Source organism: Symphalangus syndactylus, chromosome 18 (assembly GCF_028878055.3).
Source record: "Symphalangus syndactylus isolate Jambi chromosome 18, NHGRI_mSymSyn1-v2.1_pri, whole genome shotgun sequence".
Taxonomy (NCBI): Eukaryota; Metazoa; Chordata; class Mammalia; order Primates; family Hylobatidae; genus Symphalangus; species Symphalangus syndactylus.
Window position 1 is genome coordinate 11675404 of NC_072440.2, and position 20031 is coordinate 11695434.

Genomic DNA, 20031 nt, shown 5'->3' on the forward strand with positions numbered 1-20031 from the left:
TCAATGGCCCAAAGATAGTGGAGCCGAGGTCTTGGATTTTTCTGAGTCTTTTCCTCAGGGTTAACAAATGGCTGCTGCAGCTCCAGCGATCACACCCACGTCCCTAGCAGACAGAAGAAGAAACCACAGGGAAGACATTGCATCTATGTGAAGAAATCAAGTCTTTCAAGAAGCCCCAGAAGATGTCTTCGAACATCTCATTAGATAGAATTACATTGTTTGCCATTCCTTCCTGCAAGAGAAGTTGCAAAGTATACTTTTTGCTGGATCCATATTGTCCCTGGGGGGAAAAAAAAATATCAAGGTTATTTTACCCAGAAAGAAGAGAGAATAGATAATCGGTTTGCGGCTATAGGTGTCTACCACAGAGGGTTAAAGGTGTGGTGGGTAAGCAAGTGGGGGTCTTTTATGGCCAAATACACCAGGGAAATGCTGGCTAAATCCAATGAAGCAAGCGTCTTTGGTCCTACACACACCAGGAGCCTCCAGCAGGGACATCACAGGCAGCATTGCCCAGCTCACACTAACCTGGGGCACTTTTTGAGGACACTGTGTGATCCTCTCCTACAGGAGGGATCGCTTGGGAAGACATCAGCTGAGCACATATTTCAACATGCATGTGAGCGAGCAGTCCCTCAGCGTCCACCTCTGTGCTGAAAGAGACTCATGGGCAGGGCGGGCTTCCCGTCACCAGCCCCTGAAACAGTGCCTAGCAGGGAGGTGCTCAAAGAATGCCCAGGAGATAAGGGTCCAGTTAGGTAACTATTCCACTAACCACCAGAGCTTCTGCTGTTTCTGATCTCAGACCCCAGATGCATTTGCGGACTGAGGGAGCAGGTGATGTGGGTGAGTTTCACACTGTGGAGAGGACTCCTGTGCAGTGTCATACACGCCCGACCCTCTGCCTGTACCTCAGGAGTCACAGGTGGGCCTGGAGACAGCACCTCCCCACTCTGAGTGCAGCGCCGTGGATGGCTGCAAAGCCCCAGCTGCCCTCGACAGACCCCAGCCCCTCCTGACCTGCAGGCTGCACCATCTTTACCAGTTACGCACTTTCCCGATGCTGCTGTGTGCTCACCTCGAGGCAGGATCAAGCAATCTTGCCAGAGTCTTCGTTTGTTTGATTTTGGTTTTGCTCTTTGGCTGATAGAAACAGTAAACATAAATGCACCTGCCCTGCGCAGTGGGCTGTTGAGATGTGCTGGGTTCCGTCTCCTGCAAAGAGAAGGATTGCGAGCAAGTTATGAGAAAGGAGCCGGCTCTCAGAGCGGCCACCAGCTCCCTGTTGCCATGCGCTTCCCCCGCCCCCCACCCCGTGTCCTGCACAAGTACCAGAACAAACAGGACAGCACAGGCGGCTCATGGTCCTTGGTGGCAACCTTGTCATTCTCTGAGCTGTTGGTTTGCACGCCTGCTCCAGGACGGAGTTTCTGTTGTCCTGGCCAGATCCCAGAGGCCTTGCCGCCTGCCAGAAGTCACTGACAGAGCTCCCCCAGCCCCTGCCCCCAGGCTTGGCCATGGCTCCTACCAGCAAGGAGGCTTAGCTGTGAGGGAAACCAGAGCCGGGCATGGTGAGTCCCTGATCTTCCCAGGTACCGTGGACATGCTCTGGGCACACGGTGGAGCGAGGCCATCCATATCCCTCATTTGGAAGCTCTGTGACCACACACAGCTGCTGCAGTTCCGGCCAGCCCGGCCCGTGCCTCTGCCAGGGAACGTGCTCGTCTGTATCCCTGCAGCCGTGTTGAATGTAGTCCAATGGCAGACTCCCCTTGCCTCTACGGTCTTGGCATGTGGATGATTTCCAGGTGAATGTGCAGCAGAGGCGGCCCCCATGCCCAGTGCAGGGTGGAGGCATCCCAGGCCGGGCTTTGCCAACATCTATGACAGCCACTTCAAAGAGTTCTAGCTGCTGCTGAAGACGACTTGGCAAAGGTCAGAGAGTGAGACACCGAGGCTACGAGACCCTTTCTAAGGGTGGCCTGAGGCTCATACAGGGAAAGAGATGACCTGGCTGAAGCCACATGCATATTTTTTTTTTGCATGTCTGGGGCTCCAAAGCAAGCTGCACAACAAGCATCCGCATTCCAGGCCCTGCCAGTGGCAGCCAGGACCGCGTCCTGGCAGACACATGTCCAGCATGGAAACAAATCAACTTGGACATAGTGGAGCATCAGGTCGATTGCTAAGATGTTTGTCAAAAATCCAGGATATTGGCTTTACGGTGGACATCACTGTCCAGTGCGGGAAGCCTGGCCCCACTCAGACCCTGCTCACCCTGCTACTGACCCAGCTGCCATCTTCCTCAGATTCCAGCAGAGAGAGTGTAGAAGGGCCCTCCACTCCCAGCACACAGGCCGGATTGAATCTTCAGGAAAGAAGAGCACACCCAGGGTGGGACCTGACCTTCCCAAGGTCACACAACTGCTGAGCAGCAGATCTGGGTCCTGGGTCCCCAAACTCTGATGAGATGAAGGCCGCTTCTTACCCACCCAGCAGGTAAGATGCTTGGACAGCCTCCCACCTCCCAGAAACTTACTCTGAGCTGGATGTTTCAGGTTGGCAACGCCGTGGCAGAGTGAGCCTGCAGTGAACACAGCTGCGTCGCTGTAAGCTGGGGCCCCTGCTGATGACACGGTTGGGGGCTGACTGTAGATTGAGGCTTGCAGAACCCTTCGGCAACTCCAGCAGAGGGAATTGGCTCAAGGCACCCATGTGGAGAGGGCATGGGGCCTGGTGTGCTGGCACAGGGCAGGAGTGTGCATCTTGGCACTGGGCACCTGACCCTCCTGGGGCAGGCTGGTTCTGTGGAGCATGCACTGAGTAGGTGCTCAGGCCCCTCTCACCCCCACAATCACTCCCAGCCCTGGCTCAGCCTGCCTCTGGCCTCTTAATGCCAACTGTCTGGTCCCTATGGGCTCCTGGCTGACACAGCACGGGGGTGTCCTCAGCTCCTACAGTAGCCAGGATAGAGACGCACACCTGTGCGAAGTGTCTAAGATGCATTTCGGGGACCATGGGCCTCCCCAGATGCAGGGCCTGGTTCGGCCTGATGTCTTTGTGCCCTGGTCACCAGGCACCATGGCTCCTGGGCCTTAACTCAAAGATGCCCAGAGGATGCATATGGATGCTGGGGAGGTTTCAGGGGCCTCCACTGCTGCCCCACTTCCTTCTGGCTTCTTCCAGTCCAGGCCTCTAGGGCCAGAGGTAGCTGGGGCGAGGATGGTGACCTGCACACACCTCCGCACCCTCAGCTGTTGCTCTGTGCTCGCTGCCAGCCTGCACCTCTGAGAGGCGGCTCTGCCCGGTCCCGGGACTCGGCCATCAGCTGCCGCTCCCGCCCTGCATGAGTGACTGACCCTGGCGTCCATGGTCTGGTCTCTGTTATTCTCTGAGCTGTTGGTTTTCATGCCTGCTCCAGGATGCAGCCTATCCTATCCCGGTCAGCTCTTGGAGGCCCGGCTGCCTAGAGCCACGAAAAGGGGGATTACTGTCAAAATACAGGAATGGTGGAAACCTGTTCCTGGGAGGCTGGAAGTCTAAGAGTAGCCCCCTCTACCCCACGGCGCGAGCTGCTGTCCTGCGGTTTGAAGGACCATCTAGGTGGCCTCACAGACTGACCTCCAGGAAGACCAGATGGCATCCTGCTCCACACGCTTCCTCTTGGTGACTTTGGGTCACTTGGTTAATTTCTTTAGGCTTTATTTCCCTTATCTGTGCAATGAGATTGGTGATGCTGTGTTTAATGGAGATGGTGATGATAACAGTAATAAAACACATTGAAGAGCCTGGCCATGATAAATGGTCTTTGAATGTGAGTTATCGTCCCCGTCAGATGAGAACTGGGTGGCAGGACTCCAGCCTTCGGTGACCTCGAAAGCCATAGAGAAGAAAGGGGTCGGGGGGCCCACACAGACTGAGAGCTGTGAGGGAGGGTCCCCTGAGACCCCGGGCAGAGGAGAGGACACCTGTTATCCAGAAGGAGAAAGGACACAGTCACTTTAAACCAGCACTCACATGCAGAGGAGACCACTGTAGCCAGTTCAAACCTCCCTCCTGCCTCAGCCCCAGCCTCCAAATTCCTCTCTGTGGAGCCCCCACACTGCCAGCTCCCCGGGTCTTCTGTGCATGTAGGAGCATGCACAAACAGGCCAGCACACGCAGGCTTCCCCTTGTAACTCAGACGCCGGCCTGGTCATGTCCACGTTGGTCTGCACCTCACTCTTGCAGTTAGAATTTATTGAGGATTTTTTCCTTCTCAGTAAATATGGTGCTCTTTTTTAAAACATTAATGACTACATAGCATTTTATTGTAGAGCTATATTGTAATTTATGTAACCAGTCTCCCCCCCATGTACAGACATTTTTTTTTCCAATTTTTGCTGTTATAAACTGTGCTGCCATGAACATCACAGATCATATATTATTTGGCACAAGTATTAGAATGTTTGCAGAATAAATTCCTAGAATCAGAATTGCTGAGTCAAAGATTAGACACCTACCAGTAATTTTGAAAGTATTGCCAAATTGTCATCCAAACTGGCCATAAAACTACATTCTCCACTGTAATTTGTAAGAGTAACTGTTTACCAACACCAGAGCCAACCTAGTGAGATGCCCGTGGTGTTCGCTTTTTAGTTTTTGTTTCTTTTTTTTTTTTTTGGCCCCCCAATCTGGTTAGTTTAAAACAATATGTTATTGGGGTTTTAATTTTTATGATTCTTGGTAGACAACTGAGAAATTGTATTTAAGTGGCATTTATATTTCCTCTTTTCATGAAATCTTTATGTATATTTCTTAACTCTATAAATTTTTTAAATGATGTGATAACTATCTTTACATTTTAAGAACATTATTCCTCATATGTGTTTTATCAATATTGACATATGGACATTTACACGTGTGCCTGTATTTTAGAGTTTAATGTTTCTGCATTGGCTTCCTTTAGGTTATGTTGTTGACATTCTACTTAAAATTTTAGTAGAATTTAATGTTTTAAAATCTGGTTTTAATGTTAGTTTCTTGCGAGACGCTCCCTTATTCGACAATTATTTCTGAAATTGTCTCTGCTTTCTTTTCTTGCTTGTATTAGGCCAAATCACTAAGGAGTGGAATTTGACCCAGAGGTGCAGGCAAGGGAGTGCAGTAATTGAGGTGTGAATTTGTGACTCGCTGCTGGAGCCTGAGGAGGCCAAGTGGCCAGGGAGGAGCTGGCAGGGGTGTGGTCTCCGGAGAAGTGGAGGCTCTGTCTGCTTTCAGGGCACTTGGTGTGTGAGTGGTGCCAAATTGCATGCAGCCCAGCAGCAAAGGGGCACGCTGCTTTCCCGCCTCCATATGCCACAGGCCACAGGCCCCGCCAGGGCCCCCGGGTCCCTGCAGACAAGGGGAACTCTCGGGGAATGCCCCAGCCTAGGAAAGCGTGTCGGGCAAGTCACCAGCAGTCTCTGCTTCAGGACCTCTGTATTCTCCTCCCTTTCTTTTTCTCTCTTTCTTTCTTTCTTTCTTTCTTTCTTTCTTTCTTTCTTTCTTTCTTTCTTTCTTTCTTTTTCTTTCTTTCTTTCTTTCTTTCTTTCTTTCTTTTTCTTTCTTTCTTTCTTTCTTTCTTTCTTTCTTTCTTCTCCTTCCTTCCTTCCTTCCTTCCTTCCTTCCTTCCTTCCTTTCCTTCTTCTTTCTTTCTTTTTTCTCTCTTTTTATCATTAATCCATTGAGATTTATGTTGTGAGTAGTAAGGTAAAAATCCAATATCACTATTATTTTACAAACAGCTACACTGTTTTTAACACATTTATTGAATTTTCTGTCTCCCCCCGTCCGCATTTTGAAATGGCACTTTTATTGCAGGTTCAGCTCCTGTATGCACTTGGGCCTGTTTCCACAGCTTCCCTTGGATCTGATCGATTGATCAGTTTACATTCCAATACCACACTGCTTTCATTAGCATAGCTGTATGTGATAATACTTGGTAAGTAGTATAAATTCCCATCCCATACTCTTTTCATAACATCTCTCTCTTGGATACTGTAAACCAAACATAAAATTCTAAGGCCTCCCAGCCATCTGAATGGACCTCCCCTGTGGCCAGGGCAGGCTACAGTTCCACCTAAAAGACAAGCTCAGCCCATGATGGGAAGTGGGGGTGGGACATGCCTCATTACAGCCCTCCAGCGTTAACATCAACACAGACCTCCAGTCTGATAACAAACACTTACAATCATTCCCTCTGAAGTCTAATACCTGGAGGCTTCATCTGCATGACAGAACTTTGGTCTCCACAACCTCTTATTGTAACCCATTCCTTTCTACAGATAACTCTTTCAACCAATTGCCAATCAGAACATTTTTAAATCTACCTAAGACCTGGAAGCCCCCTCCCCACCCCATGCTTCAAGTTGTCCCATGTTTCTGGACCGGGCCAATGTGCATCCTAAGTATATTTGATGGACGTCTCATGCCCCCCTAAAATGTATAAAAAACAAGCTGCATCCAGACCACCCTGGGCCCATGTTCTCAGGATCTCCTTAGGGCTATGTCACAGGCCATGGTCACTCATATTTGGCTCAGAATAAACCTCTTTAAATATTTTACAGAGTTTGACTCTTTGTTGACAATACTCTGGCCGGTTTGCATGTGGAGTTCAGCTTGAGAATCTCTCTCACACACACACTGGAGGTTTAAGTAAATATACCCACATCATTGGGATCCTATACATTATTCAGACCCACGTATACTCACACATCACTTAGGGAAGCGTTGGCTTCTGGAGGTGGGCAGGCTGCCTCTCCAGAACCATGGTGAGACTTGCCATTTGTTCAGAGATCTTGGGGTGAATTCCTGAGTCCTGTTCAATACTCTTCTTCACATAATATTGGACATTGCTATTTTGGTTTATTCTTACACAGTTTTATAGCTTTATGTTCCTAATGCACACATAGAATATTTTCTCTCATCTTATCTTCCTGTACTGTTTAAATACAATTTTTTTGGCTCCTCAGAATGATATATTATAAATATTTATAATAAAATCAGTACGGGCGCGGTGGCTCATGCTTGTAATCCCAGCACTTTGGGAGGCCGAGGTGGGCGGATCACGAGGTCAGGAGATCGAGACCATGGTGAAACCCTGTCTCTACTAAAAATACAAAAAAATTAGCCGGGCGTGGTGGCGGGCGCCTGTAGTCCCAGCTACTCGGAGAGGCTGAGGCAGGAGAATGGCGTGAACCCGGGAGGCGGAGCTTGCAGTGAGCCGAGATCGCGCCACTGCACTCCAGCCTGGGCGACAGAGCGAGACTCCATCTCAAAAAAATAAATAAATAAATAAAAATAAAATAAAATCAGCGCCCATACACTCACCTCTTAGAAAACAGAACATGCTGGAGTGCCAATTCGTGCACACTTTCCACCCCGCTAAGGTGCCACCTGATCTGATTTTGCTTTACCGTTCTCTTGATTTCCTTTATTATTTTACCACATTGGCGTCTATCCCAAAGCAATTGATTGCTTAGTCTTTCTTGTTTGTGAGCTTTATCCAAATGGTAGCAGTGTTTCTGCAATTGTCTCTGATTTGCGGTTGTCACTCAGCCGTGAAGGTGGAAGAACCCTCCATGGAGGTGGCCGTGGTCGCGGTTTACTCAGTGTCCTTGTGACATGGAATAAAGTCACAGAGTCTTTTTATCACAGCCCACTCGCTCGCTCCCCTGTTGACATTTGGGTCGGTTCCAAGTCTTCTGCTACCAGCAATGCTGCTGTGAATATTCTGTGCCTGGTTCCTGCTGTGTCCATCTACATTTCTGTGTTTTGATTATTTCTTGTTTTTCTGTTGTTCTGGGGTGTATAATTAGACATAGTTTTGCTGGGTCATAGGTGACAAATACCTTTAGCTTTTATAAAATGAAGCCTAATTATTTCTTTCTACCTAAGTGTTTGGAAAAAGCAATAGTTAAGCAATCTCAGTGTTTCACCTATTTGTCTACAAATCTTTAAAAACTGTGTCAATCTTTTTGACTTGAGATATGTATTTTATTTTTAATTCTTATTTTCCTGATTATTAATCAGATGCATTATTTATACATTAACTGGCCTTTTAATTTTCACTTCTGTGAAAAGGCTCTTGATCCATGTTGCCTATTGGGTGTGTTTTAAACTATTAATTATTGAAAAGTTAATTTTGTTTTATATTTTAAATTTCAATTCTCTGTCAGCCACAGGAATTGCAGATATATTTTGTTAGTTGAATTTGCCACTTTTGTGGTGAATTTTGATGAAAAGAAGTTCTTTAATGGTTTGTAGTGTTATTTATTTCAAAAACCTTCCCAAAGAGTTTTCTGATATTTTCTTCTAAGATGTTTACATTTTTTCATTTGCATTTCAGTGTTTAAATCATCTGTGTACTTGGACTGAGGTAGAGATCTGATCTATTTTTTCCTATAGTAATCAGTTGAATTAGCACAATTTGTTGACGGTGTCTCCTTCACCCAGTAATGTGCAAAATCTGCTCTGTTATGTGTCAAATAGCCATAGGTCCTGCAGGTTCAAATATGTGTCTGTTGCTTCTATATTGATAGAGGTTAGCTGGATATTAAATTCTTAGTCTTGCTCTCTTTCTCTGAGGAATTTGTTTTTGTTTTGCTGAATATGACACTTGAGAAATCTTAGGCAAATGGATTTCTTAACCTTTATGAATGACTTAATCTTTTAGCATGCATTTTCATAAATTGATCATTTAAAAATCCAATGACCTTTATTTATTATGGTATGTTTCAGTGAGGAGTCATTTGATACCAATATGTTTTTTAAATCTTTCCTGGACTATAGGGTGCTTTTTTAATATGCAGAAAAAATAATACTTTAGTGTCTAGAATAACATTTTTAGTTATTTCTTTAAACATGTTTGCTAGGATATTATCTGGATTTTCTTTGTTGAGGAGCACCACTTATGTGTATGTTGGAGCTTCACGTCCATGATTTTCTCTCTGTTTCTAAACTCTGGTTTTTCCATTTTGTTTTTCCTTCTCTCTGTGTCCCTGGTGATTTTTGGGGTATTGCACATTTATTTAATTAGTGGGTGCACATCTTATTTTCCTCTGTGCTGACTACTAGTCTATCATGGAGGGTGGAGTGTGAGCCACCCTGACCCTGGCAGCCCCCGCTTGGATGGTGATTCCTTTTAATGACGGGGACAACTGATGAGCAATAATGTAAATTTATATAAATTCAGGTTGATTAATTCAGTTAATACAAGGGAATCAAGACACAAGCAGAGAAGGATAGGAAACCTCTTTAGAAGGGATGATCAAAAAGCTTCTCTGAGATGATAACGTGACAGAAACCTGGGAACTGAGGTTCTGGAGTAACAGATGCCAGGCACCAAGGTGGGGCTGGGGCAGGAATGCACCTGCATGAGGTGGCCCAGCCACTTCGGGGACCAGGGCTGCCAGGATGGGGTGGGAGTGGGGAGGCTGCAGAGAAGCGACACACAGACTGGTGGGTATTTATTTTATAGAAGGCCCAAAGGAAGGTATTTCATGTAAGTATTCAAAATGCACTAAAACAACTAAATGATAAACAAAGTGACCCAATAAGACCAGAATGGTAAACATATTACATGATATCAACTGAAATAAGTATTTTTTAAAATATAGGAAGGTAATCGCATAATGCTGTCATAATAATGATCAGCAGAAAAATGAGATTAAAATATTTAAAATAAAATGAACACTACACATAATAAAATTCATTTACAGGTATTTCTTTAAATAAAATCATTGAAAGTTATTTTTTATCATTGGTTTCATGATTGAATCTTGAGTTCATTTTCTTTTTTTATTGACACATAATAATTATACATGTTTATGGGGTAGGTAAGATGTTTAGTGTATGCATATAATATGTGATGACCAAATACAGGTAATTAGGATAGCCATCACCTCAAACACTTATCATTTCTTTGTGCTGGGAACATTCTAGAACTTATCTCCCAGCTATTTTGAAATATGCCATACGTTTTTGTTAATTATAGTCACCCTACTGTGCTATGCAGGGCTTGAACTTATTCCTTTCATCTAACTGTATTTTTGTACCATTAGTACAAAAATTATTTTCGATGTGTTAGTGATCAAATTGTTTTTGATGAGCTGGGCTACCAATGTTTCAGTCTTAACAACAACAACAAAGCCAGTAAGTATTTGGAGCTCATTTTCTTGGGCAAATATTTCTGTCTGTTGAAAACCTCTTTCTGGCTCAGGATAATAAGAAGGAGATGGTTGCAAGTTAATTCTCTTTTTTCTTTTTCTTTTTTTTTTTTTTGAGACAGAGTCTCACTCTGTCACCCAGGCTGGAGTGCAGTGGCACAATCTTGGCTCACTGCAAACTCCGCCTCCCGGGTTCACGTCATTCTCCTGCCTCAGCCTCCCGAGTAGCTGGGACTACAGGCACCCGCCACCATGCCCGGCTAATTTTTTGTATTTTTAGTGAGACGAGGTTTCACCGTGTTAGCCAGGATGGTCTCGATCTCCTGACCTCGTGATTCGCCCGCCTCAGCCTCCCAAAGTGCTGGGATTACAGGCGTAAGTCACTGCACCTGGCAATTTTTCATTTTTTGACTCCTTCATTCAAACAATCCCATACCTCATTTTATAATTTCAAGATTATTTTGATGAGTTCTTTTTTTTCAAGGACTGGGGTCTGTTTATTGATGGCATGGTATTTCCAGCTTGTCATTATCTTCTTTGTTTCTGTCGTGTATCGATGGAGATTCCGCACAGTCACCCATATTTATTTCAGTTCTGTCACGTTTGTGTTTCATTTCTTCAGAAAGCCTTTGAACTATGATAAGAACCTTCATTTAAACGAAAGCTTCGCGTTGCTGCTTGTGACAAGTACAGGCGCGCCCGCCTAGGCTTGTACACGGTGCATTTGCTCGATCTCTTTGCCTACACTGAAGAATTAAATCATGGATCTTGATCTCAAGATATAAATTGTTCAACTTGCAGGCCTGGTCGTTGTTGTTAAGATTAAACATTGGTATCCAGCTCATCGAAAGTAGTTCGATCACTGACACAGCATGCAACTGAAAAGCAGGTTTCCGGGGGCTGCTGGGGTGAGACTGTGCAGAGCCACGGGCCACAGCAGGACCAGGACCTTGTTCCCAACATGAGGAAGCCCTGACGAGGTTTCAAGCAGGGGGAAGATTGGATGCGTTGACTCCGCGTAGAGAATGGGCTGAGGGGAGGTTGCACAGAGGGAGGCGGACAGCCGTGGCCGTAAGAGAGGACTACAAGGGCTCAGGGCTCAAGGACGTTTCTGGTTACTCTCTGGCAATGGCTGGGTATGGATCGGACCTGAAGTAAGAAGTGGAGGTGGTGACCATGGAAATGTGAAGGTTTTTGCTTTAGCAATTGGGTAAATTCTGGAAGAAGCTTGCTGAAATGAGGAACGGTGGGAGAAGAGGGGATTTGAAGTGGGACAGATACAAGGGTTTTGGTTTTAAACATGCTAAATTTAGAAAACTTATTGTTCATACAAGTGAAGATATGGAGTGATCATTTGCACACGAGATTCCTGGGCTTAAAGACAAGAAAGGATTGAGTGATGTGAACTCAGGCCTGGACATAAGAAGGGGTGAGACAACCTAGGAAGACAGTAAAAATGGAGAAGAGAGGCCCAAGGACGGAATCCTAGGGAAACCAAAGTCAGAGGCTGGAAAGACGAAGTGGGTCCGCTGAAGGAGATGGAGAAGCTGGCAGTGAGGCAGGAGGGGGACCAGAGGGCTGTGGTACCCTGAAGCCAGGAGCAGGAAGCATTTTGGGGGTATAAAGGATACAATCAAGTTCTGAGAGGACAAGGAGAATTAGGCCCCAAATTGACAACTGGGTGTAGCAATTGTGGCCTTTCAAAAATGTGATTGAAGGGGTGAGTTCAAAAGTCTATTAGGAGAGGAAGTAGAGAGACAATACTTTCAAGGAGTTTTATTCTAAGGGGGAACAAAGAAATGGGTCAGTAACTGGAGGGAGGATGAGACAGGAAACTTTTTATTATTATTAGATAAGTGGTGTTAGAATACATTGTGGTGCATATGAAAATGATTTAGAGGCTGGGCGTGGTGGGTCATGCCTGTAATCCCAGCACTCCGGGAAGCCGAGGTGGGTAGATTACTTGAGGTCAGGAGTTCAAGAACAGCCTGGCCAACATGGCGAAACCCTGTCTCTACTAAAAATACAAAAATTAGCCAGGTGTGGTGGCACACGCCTGTAATCCCAGCTACTCGGGAGGCTGAGACAGGAGAATCACTTGAACCCAGGAGGCAGAGGTTGCAGTGAGCCGAGATTGCACCACTGCACTCCAGCCTGGGTGACAGGGCAAGATTTCATCTCAAAAAAAAAACAAGAAAGAAAGAAAGAAAATGATCCAGAGGAGAAGGGAAGTCTAGTAGTGCTGGAGAGAGATGACACCACGGAAACAAAGTCCTTGGAAGGTGATTAGGGTCAGGATTTGCTGCGCAAGGGGGATGGGGGCGTGCAGACAGTTATACAGAGTAATTACCAAAATGGACCACAGGGCACCGGGCCACAGAGGGAGGTGGATGCATGACCTCCTGGTAGTGGGGAGGAGGGCTCTTACAATTGGTTCTGTTTTTGTTTTTGTGTGTTTGAAATAAGAAATGAGGCCCTAAGATGGGGTGGGGTGTTCAGATAATACTGGGCATTTTAGGAAAGGTAAGTTATGGAGGGGTTGGCTGTCAGGCTGTGGGGCAGCTGGACTGGGCTGGCTCCGAGGCAGAGCCGAGTCTCCAAGTTGATGTGGAGATTTCCTGGGACCAGAGTCTGGGGGTTGCAGAGGGTGGCTGTCAACCCGAGGTTCATGAACATAGACCTAAGTAGTACCCTCCAGCCCAGCCACTCATTGTCATCAGCACGTCCAACTGCCCAGCGCCAGCCTGGGGAAGGCAGAGTGAGATTCAATGATGGTGAGTTTGCTTCCTCATTACAGGGAAGAAGGGGAGACAGGAGCAGAGGGTTGGAGGCTTTAGTCAAGGGAGTCCTTCTGGTGTTAAACTCCAAGTCCAATCAGGCACGAAAGGGAGGAGATGAAGCATAAGAAACAGGGAAATGCAAGACCCTCTCCTCTCCTTGGTGAGGTTTTAATGTGCTCTTAATTATTTTTAATTTTTTTTCTTCAGCGTCTGAGCTTTGACAGCCCATGTTTCTTCTCCATCTCTGAAAGGGCATCTCTAAGTGCAATAGCTTGCTCGCCCTCTTTCTTTTTGTATTCTGTTTTATTTGTTTGTTTTTTAGAGGAATCACTTTGTTTATTGTTTTTCTTCTGTTCATGGTGTTGTGATTAGTTAACATTTTTAACCTTTTTGTGCAAATATTTTTTGGTAAATATTTATAGCTTACCACTTCTTTCCACTACTCTTTACTCCTTTAATTTTTCAATGTATACATAAATCAGATGCTTGTTCCTTTTTTATTTCTCTCTCTATATATATATATAAAGTATACATATTTAGTGTGTATATATAAAGTATATTTATATAGTGTGTATGTATATATAAAGTGTATATATATATATGTATATATAAAGTGTATATATACATATATATATATACACACACATATATGTTTATTTTTTTTTTCTTGAGACAGGGTCTTACTCTGTCACCCAGGCTGGAGGGTGGTGGTGGAATTAATAGCTCATTGCAGCTTCAAATTCCTAGGCTCAAGCAATTCTCCCACCTCAGCTTCCCAAGTAGCTGGGACTACAGGTATGCACCTCCATGCTTACCTAATTTATTTTTTTAGTTTTTGTATAGCTAAGTCTCGGGTACATTGGCCAGGTTGTTCTTGAACTCCTGGCCTCAAGTGATCCTCCCACCTCAGCCTCCCAAAGTGCTGGGATTACAGGCGTGAGCCACCACACCTGGCCTCTTTCTCATCTTTAATAAGTGTGTTTTCTTGGAAGGCTGAAGGAGGGTCAGAGCCATGTTCCAAGCTAACAGGAAATCTCCCCGGCGAGAGTCGCTTTGCTTACGAGACAGGCTGTGTGGGTGGGCAATTGTTTCTCAGGCTTTTCTTCTCCTCATTCTCATTTCTCTAGAAATTTCCCCTCTTTATTCCCCTCATCCCCTCTAACACAGCTGTCTGAAAATGTAGCCTGAAGGGTGACTCCTGGCCAGGGATGCCTTCCTCCTGGGTTCTTAAGGCCAAACTGAGGCCAAGGAGGCTCAAGCTATGAGACCAGGCACTTTCTGGAAATGATTGATTTGTCCTTCAAGCCATGTGGTCCATTTTTTTAAAAAACAAACTTTTAAAATTTTAGGATAGTTTTATATTTGCCAAAAAGTTGCATCATTTTGTCTTTAAGAGCCTCAGTAGGTATAAAAGCTCAATTATCGTTGTTTTTAACTATATTTAAAAGGGCCTCATGATGATGTAATCATCCCGGCCTGAGCCTTTTACTTATTAGATTTCCAATCTTGATGAGGATTTCTCACGTACCTGAAATTCATTCACTTTGACGGTTGCAGGGCGTTTCATTGTGGTACTATAGGTGCAGTTTACTCACCTACGCTCCTAGAAATGGGCATTATACTGTCTCCAGGTTTTCGCTGTCCTAACGGCATTTGCTGGAACCTTGTTTGTACATCTCCCATAGGCGTGCAAGAGCTTCGCTTGGGTATGTAGAAGCAGAATTAGAGGGTCAGAGAGCACGTAAATGTTCACTTTCGGAAGCTAACGCCAAATATTTTCACAAATCATTGTAGCAATGTGCCCTCCCACCAGCATTATGTATATAAAAAGTCCTCTCTATTCACATCTTCCAATTATATTATTTTAGACTTAAAACAAATGTTGTCAATCAAATATGTGTAGGATGGTCCCTCATTGTGGCGTGGCCTTCACTTGCGCTTCTCTATTGACTAATGAGGCTGAACATCTCTTCATGTCTACAGCCTCTACATTTTTCCTTTTGTGTGCAATATCTGCTCACGTATTTGGGTCACTTTTATGTTGGGCTGTTTTGCTTTTACTATTGTGATAAAGGACTTCTTGTATACATTCTTTATATGAGTTGATTCTTTTTATTTTTATTTTTATTTTTATTTTTAGACAGAGTCACACTCTGTCACCCAAGCTGGAGTGCAATGGCGCAATCTCAGCTCACCGCGACCTCTGCCTCCTGGGTTCAAGTGATTCTCCTCCTGCCTCAGCCTCCCAAGTAGTTGGGGTTACAGGCATGCACCACCATGCCTGGCTAATTTTTTGTATTTTTAGTAGAGACGGGGTTTCACCATGTTGGTCAGGCTGGTCTCAAACTCCCGACCTCAGGTAATCCACCCACCTTGGCCTCCAAACACGCTGAGATTACAGGTATGAGCCACTGCGCCTGGCTGAATTGGTTCTTTTTTCCATATTTTCCCAGTTTCTTCTCCCTATTTGTAACTTACTGTTTACTCCCACTAAGGTTTGTTTTGATGAATACAAGTTTTTGATTTAAACATACTCACATCTGTATTTTAAATTTTTAATTAATACATGTATATTTAATAAGTAATCCCCTTTTCCAAGGCCTAGAGTGATCAATTCTCAGAATATTGTTGTTTATTCATGAATTTATGAATTATACTGACACAAAACACAAGTGTCACTAATTGTCACAATTAATGGGCCTGGAGAGTGTGAGGAGTGAGACAGGAGCATCCTGATCCCAGCCAGGCTGTGCCTTTAATAAGCATAGCACGTGGGGAGGCGTCCCCAGGAACGGAACTGGAGCAGGCACTTGTGCTCAGGGATTTTTATGCAAATGGGTGAGAAAGGCATAGTTGTGACTTGGGAAAGAACACGGTTAATCTATGTTTCCACCAATTCCGTCATCATATGTTTGGAAACTGACCTGAATAACACACTTGACCCTCCCTTGAGCAGTTTCCAAACAACATGTAAAAGGGGTGAAACGTGTGTGTATTTATTTATTTAGAGACAGGGTCTCACCTTGTCTCCCAGACTGGAGTGCAGTAGTGCAATCATGGCTCACTGCAGCCTTGACCTCCCACGCTCAAGTGATCCCCCTGCCTCTCAACCCCCCAAGTAATTTTTGTATTTACCAGCTAATTTTTATTTGCTGGCTAATTTTATTTATATATATATATATATATAGAGAGAGAGAGAGAGAGAGAGAGTTTGCCATATTGTCCAGGTTGGTCTTGAACTCCTGAGCTCAAGTGATCCATCCACCTTGACCTCCCAAAAGTGCTGGGATTACATTTGTGAGCCACTGTGCCCAGTTTGAAATGTGCTTTTAATAATCACGTAAAAAATGATGCCAGTCTCCAGGCAGCTCATCAGAAGGGTTCCAGTCCACCATCAGAAAGGGTGGTGTGGATTCTCCATCCACAAAGGTCAAAGGCTACATTCGAATATGGAAACTGAACTTCTACGTGAAGAGAAAGCTCAGCCATGTCATATGAACATAGAAGCACCTGAGAAAAACTGAAGGAAAGAGACATAAATATCAAAGGGTTCATAGACTCCATCTCCCACTTTCTCAGTGCTTCTTGGTAGATACAAGAGCCTGATATAAATGCATTTCTAATCTATATAATCAGCCTTCCCTGGCTGCCAATTGACGTTTCACGGTTCACCACCATCTAGCTAAATAGGCCAACCTTTGATTTTATGTTCCCCTTGTTGAGAATCAGGTCAAGAAAGAAACTTCAAGATGAACTCAGAGCTATTTATGTTATTAGTATGTAATTCTCATTGGCAATTATTCTCTATCTTTGATCATAAATTATCTAATCCCTTTTATCCAACAGCATTTACTAAGCACCTACGCAGTTCCCAGAAGTGTACTGAGAGCTGGGGGATGAGGAAGAAGGAGGACTGGGCCCTCTACCTTACAGACATCAGCGCACTAGCATGAGGGGAGAGCCCTGGGGGACTCAGGTGGTGCAAGGGGCCTTTGGAAGCTGCGTGAAGGCACAGGGGTGGCTGGCTGGCATTTATGGAAGTGGGAGGACAGCTACTGTGCCCTTTGGTACACGGGAAGAAAGAAGGGCATGTGTGGCCGCTCAGCCATCACATCTGTGAGCCTGTCCCATGGGAAGCAGCCTCTGATCACCCTCCCTGGAGCCACCCAAGTGGTGTGTGTGCCAGGCCCTGAGCCAGACATAGCGAGGGGCCCAGACAGGGACTGTGCTCTCAGGACAACCCACGCGACAGGCCCAGAAACAGCTACTCAGGAGCCAAAGCAAGGATCATTTAACCAGACATGAATTGTAGAATGCAAATGGATTAATTCTGGATGGGAGGACTGGAAGATATTTGTGGAAGACTTGACACTTCAGCTTGGTTTTAAAAATGGCGAATGTTTCAGGGGATGGGAAAGTAGTACAAGGGCGTTCCAGGCAGAGAGACCCCCATCTCCAGGGTCTTCAGGGACCAGAGCACCATGACTTCGATGGACATCCCATAGACTTGTGCCAAGGGATCCGGTAGAGATGAAATGGGACAGGCAGCATGGCCAAATCCAGAGCCTCAGGGCTGTGTGGGGGTTTGGGGTTTAGCTCACGGACAAAGGGATCAGTCGTGGGTTTTGGAGAGGACAGGTCGTGGCAGAAATGTTCAGGGGAGATGGAGGCGGGCAGAGATCAAAGCAGGAATGTTCCCGTCTAAGAGGCATCACCTAGAGCCTGCAGTGATGGAGACAGAGAGGCCTTTGGGTGTTTAAGGTGGGGATTTGGTGATGAGTTTGGTGTGTGGCGTGCTGTATAGGGAGCATTAGAGGCCGCTGCAAGCACTGACACGGGGCTGGCTGGGAGGATGCCCACTCCACAAAGGAGCCAGGAGCCAAGCAGGAAGGGCCAGCAGGAGGGGAAAGTCTGTGTGGTGGCTTCGGTGCTGCGGGGCCAAGGCCACAGGCTGTGGAGCCAGCTGCCTCCTTTGAATTTATTTTCCTGCATTTCTTAAGTATCAAAAAGACTTTATTGTATTTTTATATGGTGCCTATGATTTGCTAAATAAACGTGGTATGCATCCATTGTGAATAAATTGAGAAATACATAAATGAACCCCCAAAAAAGTGTGATAGGAAAAATATTAATAATTATAACCCTAAATATCTCCTATGGAAGTGGATCCTGTTAAACAAAGGGCTCTTTCTCTGCCAAGACCTTGCTAGAGTGTGTTGTTCAAGAGTAGGGACAGTAGGTGGAAGTGCTGCGTGGTTCTGGACAATGGGGAGAATTCGGATGTTCACGAAGCAATGAGGAGGTGAGGAACTGGTAGGAAGGAGAGAGGAGAATGGATCAGCAGGAAGGTAGAGCTGAGAGCCAGGATGCTGCCCTCGATGGATCAGCAGGAAGGTAGAGCCCAGGACCAGGATGTGCTGCCCTTATGGCCCCCAGTCTTGGAAGTTCTTCTGTGCCAGGGGAGAGTTGAATCAGGGATAGGGAGAGTCAAGACAGATAACACTTTTGGATTCAAGAACCAAGAAGACAGTGAACGAGGACAGAACAAGCCCTGGAATGGATAGACATCGTGGGGAGGCCTTGGGTTCCTTGGAGTTATGGAACTGGGCTTTAAGCCAACATCAGCATGCTCTGTGGAGCATAGGTGGTAGCAGGAAGGGCATAGCTAGTACATGGATTGCATCAGAAATCAAAAACTTAACCATAGCTAAGCAGTTTATTAATAAATTATCCACATATAATTTAGTTTATTGTATTTACTCAATAAGTGTTAAGCAACAAACGGTATCATGCACTACCCCTGGCAAGGGAAACATGACAACATAATAGGTGGGGGTGGGGCAGCATGGGATGGATGGCAGCATGGCCCACAGAACTTAAATGCTGGAAGAAAAGAGATACAAACAAATATGCAGGTAAATATGTAAAACTCCACAATAGCAAAGCCAATAATAGCACAAGACAAACGGGGTTGGGAATTGGCTGTCATCTCCTGCCCAGATTCCATTCTTAAATGGATGTGGGCTGCATTTCTTAGCTTCCATAAAAATGGAGAAATGGACAAGAAGGGAGAAATGGACAAGCCAGGTGGGAAAATGATTGGCAAACCACCCGGGAGGGGGAACAGAAGGTGGACCTATGCATCCCCAGAATTATTTGGATCTTATCTCCTCAGATGGAGTCACTGAAACGCATGCCAACATATACATGGAATACAACCCATGCGCTGGAAGCACCAGCCGGGTAACCACACATAGTTAATTTTATGTGTCAACTTGACCAGGCCACGGGGTGCCCAGATATGTGGTCAAACATTATTCTAAGTGTTCCTGTAAAGGTGTTTTTGGAGGAGATTACCATTTAAATCAGGAGACTGGACAAAGAGATTGCCCTGCCTAACTCGGGTGAGTCCATCAAATCGGCTGAAGACCTGAATAGAGAAGAGGCTGACCCTCCCCCGAGCAGGAGGAAATTCCCTTCCTGACCACCTTCAAACTATGGCATGGTCTTATTTTCTGTCTTCAGACTGGGATGGGGACATTGGCTGTCACTGGGTCTTGGAATCAGCTTTAAACTGAAACTTCACCATCAGGCCTCCTAGATCACTTGCTGACTCACCCTGCAGATCTTGGGACTTTCCGGTCTCCATAACTGTGTGAGCCAATTTCTAACAATAAATCTTATTGTAATAAGTTTCTCTCTCTCGCTATCTCTCCCTCCCTGCTTCTCTCTCTCCCTTTCTCCCTCTCTCTCTTCCGTTTCTCTGGAGAACCGTCACTACTACACCACGGGGTCCTGAATCATCCCCACTGATATTTAAGATCTTTACATAAGGTGGTGTCACACTTTAACGAGGTCCAGAAAGAATGTGAATTGTGCAGTTGGATTCCTAGACACCAAGACAGCTGCCTGTACAGGCTCCCCCATTATCCTATTAACTTCACGTACTGTGATCCTGCAGTTCACACAACTGGAGGTACCGAATCTCAGTGTGGTTGGGTTTTCCTATGCACAGTATGTCACGCAGTGATCGGTTTATGGAGGAAAACAAAGCAGCGGGTCCT

At 45.5% G+C, this 20031-nt stretch overlaps 1 long non-coding RNA gene across 1 annotated transcript; it reads right to left on the bottom strand.

The window, feature by feature from the left end:
- Window positions 1-221: 221 nt before the first annotated feature.
- LOC134733618 (uncharacterized) lies at window positions 222-1359 on the bottom strand. Its single transcript, XR_010117271.1, has 3 exons — window positions 1333-1359; window positions 1079-1215; window positions 222-232 (listed from the first exon to the last, which is right to left on the bottom strand). It is a non-coding gene; the product is annotated as an uncharacterized lncRNA (long non-coding RNA).
- Window positions 1360-20031: the final 18672 nt, after the last annotated feature.